Consider the following 15,479-nt stretch of genomic DNA (forward strand, 5'->3'; position numbering starts at 1 on the left):
CGTGTTACATAGTAATGGCGTGCAAACTGTAATTACCCAGGAAAAGGTTTACATCAAAAAATGCACGACTGTTGGCTTGTCACAACTTGGAATGAGATGCAAGGTGTAATTCTAATGCTTCACTAAATGTAATAACCTTAAATGCAAATGTATTATTTTTTATGGAAAAGCCGCTCGGATTAGAATAACATCCAAAAGTAGACAATAATTAAAAGATATTCTAATTGTTCAAATAAGCGAGAAAGTTATTGTGTTCTAAAAAATAGTTCGTCAATTTCATATGTAATACTACTGATGTGATCGATTTTGTGATAATTTGGAAAACTATGGTGTACATCTAGTTAATATTTTAGCAATAAATGTATTAATTTGACGAAAAAAATACATATGCAAATGATGTGTATTTTTAAAATATTTAGTAAACTTAGTAGAGGGTAATTTATTAAGAGGTAAAGGAAAATACACAGAATTCGGAAAATGCATTCAATTCCTTTCGGATAATATGGTCCATACAATTAAATGTTTGAAGATTATTTAAAGCAATGGTTGGCAGTGACTGGAAACAATTAGGCCGGTATCCCCTAATAAGTGCTTCAATTTACGCGCAATCTAGGCGGCCAATTAACCGGTCCCAAACATAAAACCAGTAAAGAAAGACGGGGCAGACTTTATGATACCCACCACCACTTTCCTAATTTAGTAGAGTTCCACATAACAATTAAAAGTTTTTATGGGAGAATTCAATCATAAACGCTATGATTATAATTATAATTTAAAGTTCAAAGGACTAAATTTGCCGAAGCATTTGTATCTTTTAAATTCGGACTTGTATGCCCATTTAGCGCACAATTAATTTGAAATCGGATAAAGATATATATAGGAGCTATATCCAAATCGGAGCCGATCTCGATAAAATTTGACAAAGATATTTCTGATCTGTATTTGATATAATACCCTGAATATTGATGTTACAGAGTGCATATTACGGCTGCGGAGGACAAAAATCTGATAAACAATATATATGGGAGCTATAGCTATATCTGAACCGATTGATACTTATTTTCAGGCCTAATTTGGTTGTATATACAAAATTCCATACTATTCGGGCTGATATTACACGTTTGGTGCACAATAAAAGGCAAATCGGATGAAGATGCATATGGGAGCTATATCTAAATTTTTACGGATTATCTCCAATTTCAATAGGGTTCGTCCTTGGGCCAAACAAATGATTTGTGCAAAATTTAATCTGGATAGGGCAATAAATGCGAACTGTACTTTGTTTACAAAAACACATGGACAGACGGAAATGCATAAATCGACTCAGAATGTGATTCTATACAGATCATCAAAAGGAACTATGGGTCTATCTCGTTTCCTTTTGCCTGTTACAAACAAATGCACAAATACATAATACCCTGACCACCTTGTGGTGTTTACCTCTTCTCGCCTTTTAATAAGTCCATTGCTGACATGTGACAGTGGCACCGTCTTGTTGAAACCACGTGTCATGCTAAAAAAGCTCTTGAATTTTGGGCAAAAAATTGGATTTCACAGCAACGCTAACCATTCACGTCACGGTTAGCAGCATCTTTGAAGAAAAATAATCCATTGTTGCGACCAGACCAAACTTTTACTTTTCCTACATGTATTTGTAGATTTGGTAGTGTTTCTGGCTAATCTCTACAAAGACCTAAATGGTAAAGACTAGACAAAATGTATTCTGAGCAGATGGTTTGTGTCTATACTATCTAGAATAATAGCTCATGAAAGGACCATGTAAATGTAAAAACCACATTTATAGAAAAAAATGACCAGTAAAAGTTTGAAAAATCCAAAAATAGGATTCCAAAATTCTATTCCATAGACTTTACCAATTAATTACATATTTCCTAAGCGGTTTAAATCAGTTAACATTGGCAGCTATGTTGTTATGATATCGTAACAACAGATGTATTTTCATAGGGTTGCCATATTTTGACAATTTTATTTATTTACGTACCCCTTGAACCAAAAATGGTCTCGTCTCTAAACACAATTTTTCGATAAACTTCCACAAGAGCCCATTGACCACAAATTCTGCGTAGAACTCTTTAAACAAAATTTAAACATTTTTCAAAAAAAATATATAGTGGAGGAAATAGTTCATGTGAGCAAATGGATACTGTTGTCTCAGTCCTTCTGATACCACCCCTATAAAGGATAACAATTTTGAATAAGTCAAAATATATTTAAATAAATAGGCTGTTGTCAGAACCGACTGATAATTATACCCTCAGCCATTTGGTTACAGAGGGTATATATCACTTGATGCGGCGAAACGTGGCTTATCGAAATAAGGGTCTTAGATCCTAGGTCTCTTTGGCCCAAATCCGTTTCAGGATATTTGGAGTCGATCTAAGGGTGTCCGTCTGCCTGTTTTTACCGATTTGATCCAAATTTGGTACTCGTAATATTACATGTATTGTCAAACTTACATCGAGTTTGGAAAAGGGCAATGTCGGTTCACTCCTTCTGGCACCTCCCACACAAAGAGCTAAAATTATGTATAATTATAACTTTTATAAAATACGCTCATCTCAATATTTCTCCCAACATATGGTCTGGTGCGAAGATGGAATATATCGGTCCACTTCTTCTGTCACCTCCACCACAAAGGGTCAACATTTTGGCTACTTTTAACCCTTATAAAATGCGAAACAAGACAGCGATTCTATATTTTTAAAAGAGAAAACTGTTTGTACGTTTTATTGTTTGTTTGTAATTTATAGACTCAAAATCTGCTGAACAGATTTTCCTGAAAATTTCCACATATGCTACAGTATCGGCTAAAAGTAACATATAACCTATGTTACTACTTACATTTTAAAAATTCCACTTGGAACTGGAGATATAGCATCAGAATCGAAGGTACCTCCAAAAAAATTTAGTTTTTGTATGCACTTATCTGCTGATCGGTCATATATACGGTCTTCACATTTGAAATGTGTAACGGAATGTGGTACAAAAATTTGCCAAATTATATTGAAATCGGTTGCGGTTTGGATATAGCTCTCATTTACATTTCAGCCGATTCCAGGTATATAAGACACCAAACACGATATATATATATCCCATTTCAATAAAATTTGGCACACACTTTATTTTGCCAAATTATAATGAATTGGTTGAGATTTGAATATAGCTCCCATATATATTCGACCGATTTCGTCTATTTGATGGACCAAATACAATATATATGCCCGATTCGGAATGAGTAACGGAATTCGGCACAAAAATTAATTTGCCAAATTATATCGAAAACGGTTGAGATTTAGATATAGCTCCCGTATATATTTTTTGACCAATTTCATATATTTGATGCACCAAACACTATATGTATCCCCAATTTCAATGACATTCGGAATGAGTAACGGAATTTGGTTCAAAACTGAATTCTCCAAATTATATTGGAATCGGTTCAGATTTGGATTTGGTCCATATATATTTTCGGCCAATTTCATATATTTGAAGCACCAAATACCCTAGGTATGTCAAAATGTCAATTAAGTATGGAATGGGTAACGGAATTCGACCTAAAAATATATTTTGGAAACATAGACCCACTACGCCTTTGCAATGGTATTAGGCTAATAGAAAAAAAAAACTACTCAACAATTTAATTAAGGTACGATTATTACGGGGAAGTATATCGGTTCAGTTGGCATCCCTCAAATTAATTGAAGTTTTTATATATTTCAAATTAATTTCGGCTAATTTAGGTAATTTGAGTTACTAGAAAGAAGAAACAGCCTTTCGAAAAATTATAGGTGTAGGCCCCCTTTTTGGAATAAACTTCATATGAAGGTATCCCCTGATTTCAGCTATTTCCGGGGTATTGGCAGAGTTTTCAATTAATTTGGCCCTTTTTTACATCTTGGCTTCTGAGGGGATAGGAAACCTCTCCGCAGATAATTTTCAATAAAGGTCAATGTAATGGAGTAGCGCCCATATAAAGGTACCTCCTGATTTTAAGTATTTCGAGGGCGTTGACCACATTTTCCAATCGATTTGGGTAAACATTTCTATTTAGGCTACTTTTGGGGTAGAGAACTATCTTACAGAAATTTCTCAACATAAAAATTAATTTTGGTAAGAGTAACAGTACCTCCCAGATCCACGGATCTATAGTGATTTTAACGGATTGGCGGACGGCTAAAAGATAGCATCTGTTTTTTTTAAAACACTTTAAATCGAATGGTACGAGAACGTGTATTGACATTTTTTCCATGGATACTTATTTGTATTAAAAACTAAAACTACGGGCCGGTATCGCGGACCGAGCCTGCAGAATAAATTTTAAGGTTGATTTTTGAGAGCTTTTGGAAAAACACGTCCAATTCAGAAAAATGCATAAAACTATTGAAATTGATTGTACGGTCCATATAATTTAAAGTTTGAAAATAATTTCATGCAAATGGTGCGCTTAGTCAAATTTTCGGCAACAAAAATAGCCTAAAGTCGTTTAAGCGCACAATATAGGCGGCCGATTGACAGGTCCCGAACGTGAACTGGCAGGTCCCTCTTGTTGAAACCAACATTTGTCAATATAAAGGCATGTTTATTGATTTGAGGTACATGCAATGGAATTGAAAATTTAAACCGACTAGGCTTTCCAAATCCTGTACAACGTAAACGTAGTTTTGTTGTAGCCCAGTGAAACCAAAATACCAAATATGAGTCAAATCAAGCGGAGAATAAACAAGTTAAAAAGCAGTGAATACCCTCCACCATTTGGAATAAATTTGGAAATTTTCAAAAAATGAAATCCTTAAAAAATGCTGTTAAAATTTTAAAAATACCGAATATAGCCGTTATATTTGGGTCTATATGACGTGGACCTACATAGGCATTGTTTGTCATAAGCCATTATCATATTTAAATTCGAAACTTGAAGTAAATGTTGAATAATGTAAAGGGAGGTGCAAAATTTTAGCCTTCTATCTCAATTCGTTGGAAAGATAGCGTGATTACAACAGACAGACAAACGGACAGACAGACGCACATCGCTAAATCGACTTAGAATTTTACGCTGATCAAGAATATATATACTTTGTTGGGTCTGACATGAGTATTTCGAAGACTTACAAATGGAATGACAAAGTTAATATACCCTCCATAGTATGGTAGAGGGTAAAAAACCAGGAACAAAATCGTTTAACTGGTTAAGGCTGCATATGTGAATGGGCCTAAAAATTAACCTTTCGGGGGGTTTGGTCTACTAATAAAGTGCTATCAACTCCTCTTCGAACTTCGCCCTCTTAAAGACAGACAATTTTCGTAATTGTTGAACAGTAAATAAACTAGCACCGATCATTCAGTAAAGTATTCAGTGCCTTATCGTGAATATTTTGAATGCACATCTATGATATTATAAAGCATACTTTATGGCGACAGGTTAAATGTAATTAAGTGTGACTTTTTCAGAGTTTACTCTAAGGGATATCAATAATCATTCTCATCATGCTACCATATTTTTGTAATGTTGTTCGAAAATAATTCCATTATAAAAATCGTTTGTTCGTGGCTAAAGAGAAATGAGTCGACGTTTTAAGGAACGTAGGGCGAACATTATTAAAATTGTTTGTTGTTGTTAAAGGAGGTAACGTATTCTTACCTTGGCGCTCAATGCAAAAAAAAGCCTAGAGTATTTCGCATTCACGTTTCGATATACCTCCTGTAATATTCTAAGTTTTCAGCGGGCAAATCAGTCAGCAGCAAATCAAATTCTTATTAGATATCGAACTCTCAGCCTTAGCTTTAAAAGCTACATAAATATTTTTTAAAAATTCCCAATTTGAATACATTTCCCTACAAAAATAGAATTCCCGGTGAAGTTTCTATCGATATAATGCCCTTGGTATAGAATTTACAAATTCCTCAAGATATTGCGATACAAATGGAACTTGTTCTTGATGCATTTCGTTATCCAAAATTTAACGTACCCGAACGACATTTTTCACCACACAAGTTAAACACATGAATGTTACCGAAATACGTCGAGCGAACGAAATTTCACAATCGAAAAATTTCACCAACCGATTAGTATCCGGAGATTTTGGTGGCCATTGTGCACTGGAAATGAAGCGAGGAACCTCATTTTGTAAACATTTTTGGGTGGCGCGTGCTGAGTCCGATGGTACTGGGTCCTGTTGGAATGTCCAAGGTCCGCGGCCAAAATGTTTGCGTGCCCAAGGCTTTAATACACCCTCCAGAATATTTTCGCGATAATATTCGGCATTTATTCTGATGCCGCGTCGATTAATACGAGCGGAGAGCGACCATCGGCTGTTATGGCGGCCCACACCATCACCATGGCCGGCGCTTGAGTTCTGGTGGCCAACCGAAGGTGCACATTTTCAGCTGACCACTTTGGCAAGTAAACACGATCAACGAATGGACAACGAAAAGGTGGTCAGGGGATTATGTCTTTGTGCATTTGTTTGTAACAGGCAAAAGGAAACGAGATAGACCCTTAGTTCCATTTGATGATCTGGATAGGATCACTTTCTGCGTTGATTTATGCATGTCAGTTCGTCTGTCCGTCCATTCGTCCGTCTGTCCATGTATTCTTGCGAACAAAATGCCGGTCGCATTTATTATCCGATTGAGATGAAATTTTCCAATCAACATTTGTTTGGCCCAAGGACGAACCCTATTGAAATTGGAGATAATCGGTAAAAATATAGATATAGCTCCCATGTATATCTTCGTCGGATTTGCCTTTTATTGTGCACCAAACGTGTAATATCAGCCCGAATAGTATGGAATTTTGCACATATAACCAAATTAGGCCTGAAAATAAGTATGCCAAATTTGATCAAAATCGGTTCAGATATAGCTATAGCTCCCATATATATTGTTCATCCGCAGCCGTAATATGCACTCTGTGACAACAATATTTGGGGAAATATATCAAATACAGCTCAGAAATACATTTGCTAAATTTTATCGAGATCGGTTCGGACTTGGATATAGCTCCCATATATAACATCGCCCGATTTACCTTTTATTGTGCACCAAACGTCTAGTATTTGCCCAAATGGGTCGGAATTTGGCACGTACGACCGAATTGAGTCTAGGTAGTATGCCAAATTTGGTGAAGATCGGTTCAGATATAGCTATAGCTCCCATATATATTGTTCATCCGATTTGTTGTATTTGTTACCCACAGCCGTATTATGCACTCCGTAACAACCATATTCAGGGAAATATATCAAATACAGCTCAGAAATATATTGCCAAATTTTATCGAATTCGGTTCAGATTTGGATATAGCTTCCATATATATCTTTATCTGATTTCAAATTAAATTTGCACCAAATGGGCAATATAAGTCCGAATTTAAAAGATACAAGTGCTTCGACATATTAAATTATTAAATTATAATTATAATCATAGGGTGTATGATTGAATTCTCCCACAAAAACTTTTAATTGTTATGTGGAGCTCAACTAAATTAGCAAAGTGGTGTAGGGTATCATAAAATCGGCCCCGCCCAACTTTAGGACTTTCTTTAGTGGTTTCTTTCTGTTGTGGTGTAAGTTCTTGCACTTTTTAGAATTTTAATGGCTTTACCCCGAGCTCATTTTTCAATATTTGCCGATATGTTCAGCTCACCAGTCATTTTTCGACCACTGCGACGCGGGTTTTGATCAAGTCGCTTCCTTACTTTTCAAATCATTTCTGCTGATGTTGCTGTTTTCTTTCGTCCACTTCCTTGACATCGGGCTACGCTACCAGTATTACGGTAACGAGCGATGGTACGAGACACGAAAGATTTATTCAGATTAAATGCTGGAGTGCTCTAACGATAGCCACTTGTGGCTTTCCAGCCAAATATAACGAAATCACACTATCACGCTTGAATTCCATCTGAAGTTGGTTGCAGTTTTTTCATCTCACCCTGTATGTGCGCTATTGGAAAACGTCGACTTAAATATTCACGTTTCTGCCACCGGAGCTAGAAGCCATTACGAACTACAAATATCAATTTTTTGACAAATCCGTGGGAAAAATCATCAAAATACCGAATATCAAGAGGTACCGTTATATATGGGGGCTACATAAAAACGTGGCTCTATACATACAGTGTTTCGTTATAACCTAGAAATGAAAATTTTTAGATAAATCCGTGAAAATGTGGCGTAAATTATCACAATGCCAAATATCGGAAGATACCGTTGTATGGCGGCTATACCAAAACGATATATCTAATTTTCAATACCAACCATCCTAGACATAATAAATTGTTGTGCCAAATTTTGAAGCTCTTCGTCAAACAATGTGGACCGTATCGTGCTTTCAACAAAATCGACTTAGAATTTTATGCTGATTATTTATTACTAAAAAAAATGAAAATGTTAATATACCCTCCTTTTCAAGTTGGAGGGTATAAAATTGTCGGGAAGTTTATTATTTATGTACGCTATGTAGAATTTTACGTAACGCTGTAGTAGACGTTTTTGTGATTATTAGTACCTCCTAAGTGGATGCAATTTCTTATTTGTTTGAAACACATAAACAAACAACACAAAATAGAAACTACAAACTTTTTTAAACAAAATTGAAAGCCTTAAAACGATTAAAATCAAAATTTAACAACAAAAGGCTAACAGTTAAAAAAGGAAACTTATAACTAAGACAAATAGTTTTCATGAAAATTGAAAATTAAAAGAAAAAATAAACTTTTTTTGAAATTAAATTGAATGAAATGAAATTAATGAAATTAAATTTGGAAACAATTTAACGAAATTTGAAAACAAAACAATTAAATTAATATCTAAAGCAATGAAATAACTCTTTTACATAAAGATCCAAAAGAAGAATTGAATTACGAGCCACACCATCGCCCATTCAATCCATCGAGGGAGGCGCAGTTTTTATGCCATCGCTAAACCAGCGTGGCTTGGTATTCCCAATCGACATTTGTTACTATAAACTCCGAACAGACAGACGGACGACGAAGCAAAATAGTTAAATTCCGCGGTTTTCCTGTGAAGAAGAGAGAGATAGAAATTAGAAGGGGTAAACAAATGAATTTAAATTTTACGCACATTTTTGGTTAATATGCAGGTTCATGACGTTGAACAGAGCTCTTTTCAAGGTTAGGTAACCAGGCTTTTAGTTCGTTTAGTTCATCGATTTTATGTGATATCGACTTCCCTCCTTTGTTTGTCCTTTCCTGAAATTGAAAGACAAAGAAACATAATTAAAATAAATTGAACGTGGAATATAATTAAAAAAGCTAAACTTTAACAATATATGCGTACTTACTTGTTGGGAAGAACCGCAAATATTAGCTGCCTTTATTGTTCCCTACTTTTTGTCATCCGCCATCGCAACCTAAAATATGAAAAGGGGAAAGGAAAAATATTAGATTTTGCATTAAATTTGGCACTGTTTCTGTTTCTGATAGTTAAAGTAAGTTTGGGATTTTGTGTAATATTTGGTGAATGTTCTTTTGTTTTCTTTCTTTGACATGTTTCTGGTTCCTTTTACCCAATTTAATTTCATTTTGCAAGTCCGATATGATTTTTTTTTGTTCAACCGAAAAAGTCTGAAAATTGCCAAGAACCAACCCCCGATCCGACGAGCCATAGCCGCGCTATACGCCAGCATACCGGCAACACCAGTTAAATGGCGCCCAACGTGGGGCAACATTTTTGTTCAACCGAAAAAGTCTAAAAGGTGGCAAGAACCAACCTCCGATCCGACGAGTCATAGCCGCGCTATACGCCAGCATACCGGCAACGACACTTAACGACAAACATAGCTATTTTCGTGGAATACGGTTGTTACATTCCTTTCGAATAATCCCAACTAGAATGCAATTTTTAAATTTAATTACACAGTTAAGTAGGCAGACAATGAGGTTATGTATAGAACGAGCATCGTGCAGATGGCCGCCGCGACTTTGATGGCACACACTTGATCTTTTAATGAAATTTTCAATGACCGTTTTACATAGCGTCCAATTTCAGAAGCGTCCAATTATCTGTTGGTCTCCTAAACACGAAATAACACGACCAGGAAACGACTGATTCAGCAATTGAATTGTCTCCCTGGCTGTATCAAATGTGGTGCCCTCTTGGTGCAAAGACATACCCTCCACATTCATTTCTTAAATTCTAGATACGAAAAAAAAACTAATTATAATTTCACGATACCAATTTCCATTTTCATTTTTGCGTTCTAGTTATGACACCCTATAAATCTGGAACTGTTATTTTCCCCCAAAATTACATCACCGAAATTAATTTCATTGGAAAGATCATAGATTTTACATTCAAAATCTTTTCCAATCATAATTAACAACCAGTCAATATGTATGTTTTTTTTTATCAATATCATTATTGAAACAATGTCATATTGACAAACAAAGTTGTTATTTTGGATTTTGAGCGGAGTCACGTAACCATACGAAATGCTGTCACAATTGGCCTGTAGTTATGCCCTCTGATGTGCTACTGGTGACTCAAATTATATTTGAAAATTTCGATAATTCTCCGATATTTAACTATATACCTCAACAAAATCAGTTTTAAAGTGACGACAATAACGGTCCTTTTCGTAATTGCATTCAAAATATTCACGGTTGAATAGAAATTTTGGTTTTGATTATGGTCCATTGCACCCTCAAAATAATATCCAATGTCAATCCAAAAATATCAAACTTCTGTCCTGTCGTTAACACCCATGCAAAATTACCCGTCGATTGGTCTATAATTGAGACCAGTAGAGCGACTCTAACATTTGTAAAAAAATGTCAGTTTATGGTCCATTTCATCCACTTAATGTTTCACGAATATCTCCTCTCCACAGTCTGACCTTAACATCAACGCAAAATTACGTGTCGATTGATCTTTTTGTGGCGACCTGTAATTGCAAATTCAATAACTAAGTATTTCGTAAATATCTCTACAAAGATAAAGATCTCTTTAACTCTATAACTACGACTGGTAGAGTGTTTACAAATGAACATGCAGAGAGATAATACCTAGGTTTCGGAAAGAGCCACCAATCCTCATCAGTTCCCTTGCTTTTTGTCTGGGAGATTCTCTCCAGACGTGTGAGTTTGTTCGACCTATTTTCCAATATATTTAATAATACGATTTTTTTTTAGCTTTAGGTCAGTTTTTTATTTTATTTCATTTTTTATTTCCGATATTTCACAATTGTATAAATTGCATCTATAAGATAATATAATATTCTTAATATTAATATCACAGCTTTGATTAAAAATAGAAACAAACACAATGTTCTTAGGCTCAAAAATCGCTTACTTGTAAACAATAACCGCTTACTTGTAAACAATAACCGTCAACTTAATAACCACGATAGGAGCAATCATCGTCGGCTGTTAATATTTCACTGATTTTGTTTTGCACGATCTCTTCTTTTGTGTAAAATGCCTAGCTGCGTTGTCTGTGTCGCTCTTAAAATTTATTCTCTCTGTTGTCTGTGTAGATTATTAATGTGTACAGGGCTGCCATTTTTACCTTTTTGACGATTCTTTACTCTTAAATTAGAAATGCCGATTTCCCTCAAAAATGACGACATTTTAATGATCGTCTCAAACTGCTTCACATTTTTATTTAAAACGTTATCAAAGTTATTTTCATGAATCTAAAATATACCGAAACAAATAAAATATACCTGTCTTTTTTTGGCGCATATTCTCAATGCTAAAAGTAAAGCCTACAAATTATTTGAAAAATAATCTACCGGAATTCATAATTTACTTAATCCAATTTTTAGAATTTCCAATCCAATTTTTAGAAGCGATTTGAGTAATTTCATCAAATAGGACGTAATAAAAGATAATATTTATTTAACTGAAACGTGCCTCATCGAAATAACGTTTTTAGACCCCAGGTCTCTTTGGACCAAATACGTTTCAGAACATTTGGAGTCGATCCAGCGATGTCCGTCTGTCTGACTGGCTGGCTGGTGCTCACGATAACTCTCAAGGCGGTATCCAATTTTGTCCACACTTGGTACATTGTAATATTATTATCAAATTTAGATCGAATTCGCAGATGGGCTATATCGGTCCACTTTTTCTGGTACCTCCCCCACAAAGGGTCAACATTTTGCATATTCATGAAGCGCATAAAACGCGAAATTAACATCCGATTCCATTCAGATTCGGTACATCTCAAAATTTCCATTAACACCTCTCTCAAAAAGGTTCAAAGATTTGAATAACCAAAACGATTATAAAATCCGAAATAAGCGTCCGGTTCTTTTCATATTTCAAACATTCCATTATTTCTCCTAACACAAGATCTGCTGTGAAGATGGAACATATCGGTCCACTCCTTCAGATACCTCCGCTACAAAGGGTAACAATTTAGAATACCCATGAAGCTCATGAAATGCGAAATTAACAACCGATTCTATTCAAACTTGGCTCATCTCAATATTTCCATCAACACAAGATATTTTATAAAGATGGTTGAGATCGGACCATTTCTTCTGGTACCTCCGCCACATAAGGTCCAAGTTTTTGAAAAACAAAACGCACAAAGAAATCGAAATAAACACATTCAACTCTCTTCAAATTTCACATCCAAATATTTTTGCTAACGCAAGATCGGTTGTGAATGATATATATCTGCATACCCCTTCTGGAACCTCACCCACAAAGGGTCATAGTTTTCAATACATTTATCTGTCATATCTCGCGAAACAAGTCAGCGATTCTTTACAACTTGCTATACCTAAATATTTCTGTCAACCAGAAAGCTGGATAAATATGGAATTTATGATTTCGCATAAAATTGGATACCAATATTTTTATCGGTATTAAATGAAGTATGAAAATGGAATACTATCTGGTACTTCACCCATGTTTTAACACTTTAGAAAATTAACACATATCTCATATCCAGTGAAGAAAGTAACCAATATAGGCCAAAATTGTCACGTCGCAATATTGAACAATATTGGTCCATTTCCTTCGGAACCTACTCCATAGAGGGAACTATATTTCTTAGCCTATATTTTTTGAAATGTATAGTTGGGCATATTTGTTTTCGGTTTTTAGATGTAATAAACACTTGTGTTTTGTAATAAATCAGAAAATGTGCTTTAATTTAATCATGTATACTTTGCAAATTTTCACAAATGCAAATGCCGATTATTCCAATTTTTTTCCGAAACATTTACGATTTTTCTTGAAATTTTGTTGGCAACCCTGAATGTGAAGCATTTCTAATGCGAGTCTTATGTGGTAATGGTTTTCCGCTTGCAGTATTTTTACTTGTTCAAGGTTTGGCTGATGGTTGTTTGATATACATGAATGATGAAAAAACTGCAACCAACTTCAGACTGCTGTCATTTATAAGCCACTCGTCCGACAGCTGTTAAAATTTTTCCAGTGACAGTTCATTATATTGTTTACAAGCATACAAAAGCATTTTGGTGAGAATTTTCCAAAAAAAAGTTATTCGTGATAGAATTCAAGCGTGATAGTGTGATTTCTTTATATTTGGCTGGAAAGCCACAAGTGGCTATCGTTAGAGCACTCCATCATTTAAATATGAATAAATCTTTTATGTCTCGTACCATCGCTCGTTACCGTGATACCGGTAGCGTAGCCCGACTTCAGGGAAATTGGCAGAAAAAAACAGCAACATTAGCAGAAATGGTTCGAAAAGTAGAGAAGCGTTTTAATCGAAACCCGAAATGGCTCGTGAGCTGAACATATATTCCATTCGGCGAATATTGAAAAATGAGCTCGGGGTAAAGCCATTGAAATTCCAAAAAGTGCAAGAACTTACACCGCAACGGAAAGAAAATAGACTCGAAAGAGCTAAAGAGTTACTTTGCTTGGCCGAATGTGGTGAACTGCCGAATTTGGTTTTCTCCGCTGAGAAAACATTCGTTGTCCAGCAGTTTGTAAACAAACAAAATGATCGTGTTTACTTGCCTAAAAGGTGAGCTGAAAATGTACACCTTCTGTTGGCCACAAGAACTCAAGCGCCAGCCATGGTGATGGTGTGGGCCGCCATAACAGCCGATCGTCGTCGGTCTCCGCTCGTATTAATCGACCTTTGCATCAGAATAAATGCCGAATATTATCGCGAAAATATTCTGGAGAGTGTATTAAAGCATTGGGCACACAAACATTTTGGCCGCAGACCTTGGACATTCCAACAGGACTCAGCACAATCGGACTCAGCACGCGCCACCCAAGAATGATTACACAATGAGGTTCCTCGCTTCATTTCCAGCGCACAATTATTGTGTCTGGAGTATTTGGAAAGCAAGGTTGGCAACAAAAAATACCCAAGTGTCGATCACCTCAAGCAAGCGCTTCTCCGGGAACGGGCTAAAATACCACAAAGCAACATTCGGGCAGCGTGTGACGTTTTCATTGGCCATTTTAAGTCCATAATTCGTACCAAAGGTGACCAATTCGAACAAATCTAAATTTATTTTAAAAATTTATGCTATTTCCGACATTTATTGCTTTCATTCAATAAAATTAAAAAAAATGTAAAAATTATGGCGTCTGACTTCGTTGCAGTTTTTTATCTCACCCTATACATTCCCCAAGCGCTGTTTTTTGTGTGTAATTATGGTTTCTCATTTTTAAATCAGACTTATGAACTGATAGTCTAGTTTTTAATTTATTTTTTGTGGTACCAACATTTTTCGTTAGGATTGCCATCACATTGTATTTGGTATATCACATTGTGTTTATCAGAGTTTTGTATTTTGTCTTTTGTATTGCTAAACAGCTTTTTGAGAGTGTTGTTGTTTTTCCGGGCTATTATATATTTGTTCTTGCCAAAAAAATGTGAGTTTTGGAATCGTTCTGATAAATTTTGGAAGTAAACCATAGATTCATATATCTTTTCATTCGTTTGGGTTACTGTGGGAGTATTCCGTCTGTCTATTAATCTATTTATTATTCTTATTGGAAAATTGTTGTTTGTTAGAATCTCTTGGATTTTGTGTTTGTTCTTGTTATGGAATTTCTCGTCACTAATGCTCATTACTCTATGTACCAAATTCTTTACAGTTTTTATAATCATTTGCTTGGGATGTTTCGAAAAGAAATTTATAATTCTTCCCGATGCCGTGGGTTTCTGATACCAGTCTAATTCTAATTTGCCCTTATTTCTATATATTATTGTGTCCAGATATGGTAAACATCCATTCATTTCATCCTCCATGGTGAATTTGATATTGTTGCCAAAACTGTTAAGTATATTCAATGTATCATTGATTGCATCTTCCCCAGTTATCATAAAAAGATCGTCCACGTATTACGTTAATATTTTTAATTTCGTCGTCAGTTTTTCCATGCAGGTGTCTACAAGTTTCTCCATAACTATATCCGCCACAACTGGAGAAGCTGGTGAACCCATTGGCAGTCCTTTCTTTTGTTTATATATCCTGTCGTCGTATTTGAAATATCGGTTGTT

At 35.3% G+C, this 15,479-nt stretch overlaps 1 long non-coding RNA gene across 1 annotated transcript; it reads right to left on the reverse strand.

Annotated features, from left to right (window-relative positions):
- Positions 1 to 8,375: 8,375 nt before the first annotated feature.
- On the reverse strand, positions 8,376 to 9,576 carry LOC109611936 (uncharacterized). Its single transcript, XR_002194195.2, has 3 exons — positions 9,316 to 9,576; positions 9,096 to 9,223; positions 8,376 to 9,033 (listed from the first exon to the last, which is right to left on the reverse strand). It is a non-coding gene; the product is annotated as an uncharacterized LOC109611936 (long non-coding RNA).
- Between the last annotated feature and the right edge of the window lie 5,903 nt (positions 9,577 to 15,479).

Source organism: Musca domestica, unplaced genomic scaffold, assembly GCF_030504385.1.
Source record: "Musca domestica strain aabys unplaced genomic scaffold, Musca_domestica.polishedcontigs.V.1.1 10, whole genome shotgun sequence".
Taxonomy (NCBI): Eukaryota; Metazoa; Arthropoda; class Insecta; order Diptera; family Muscidae; genus Musca; species Musca domestica.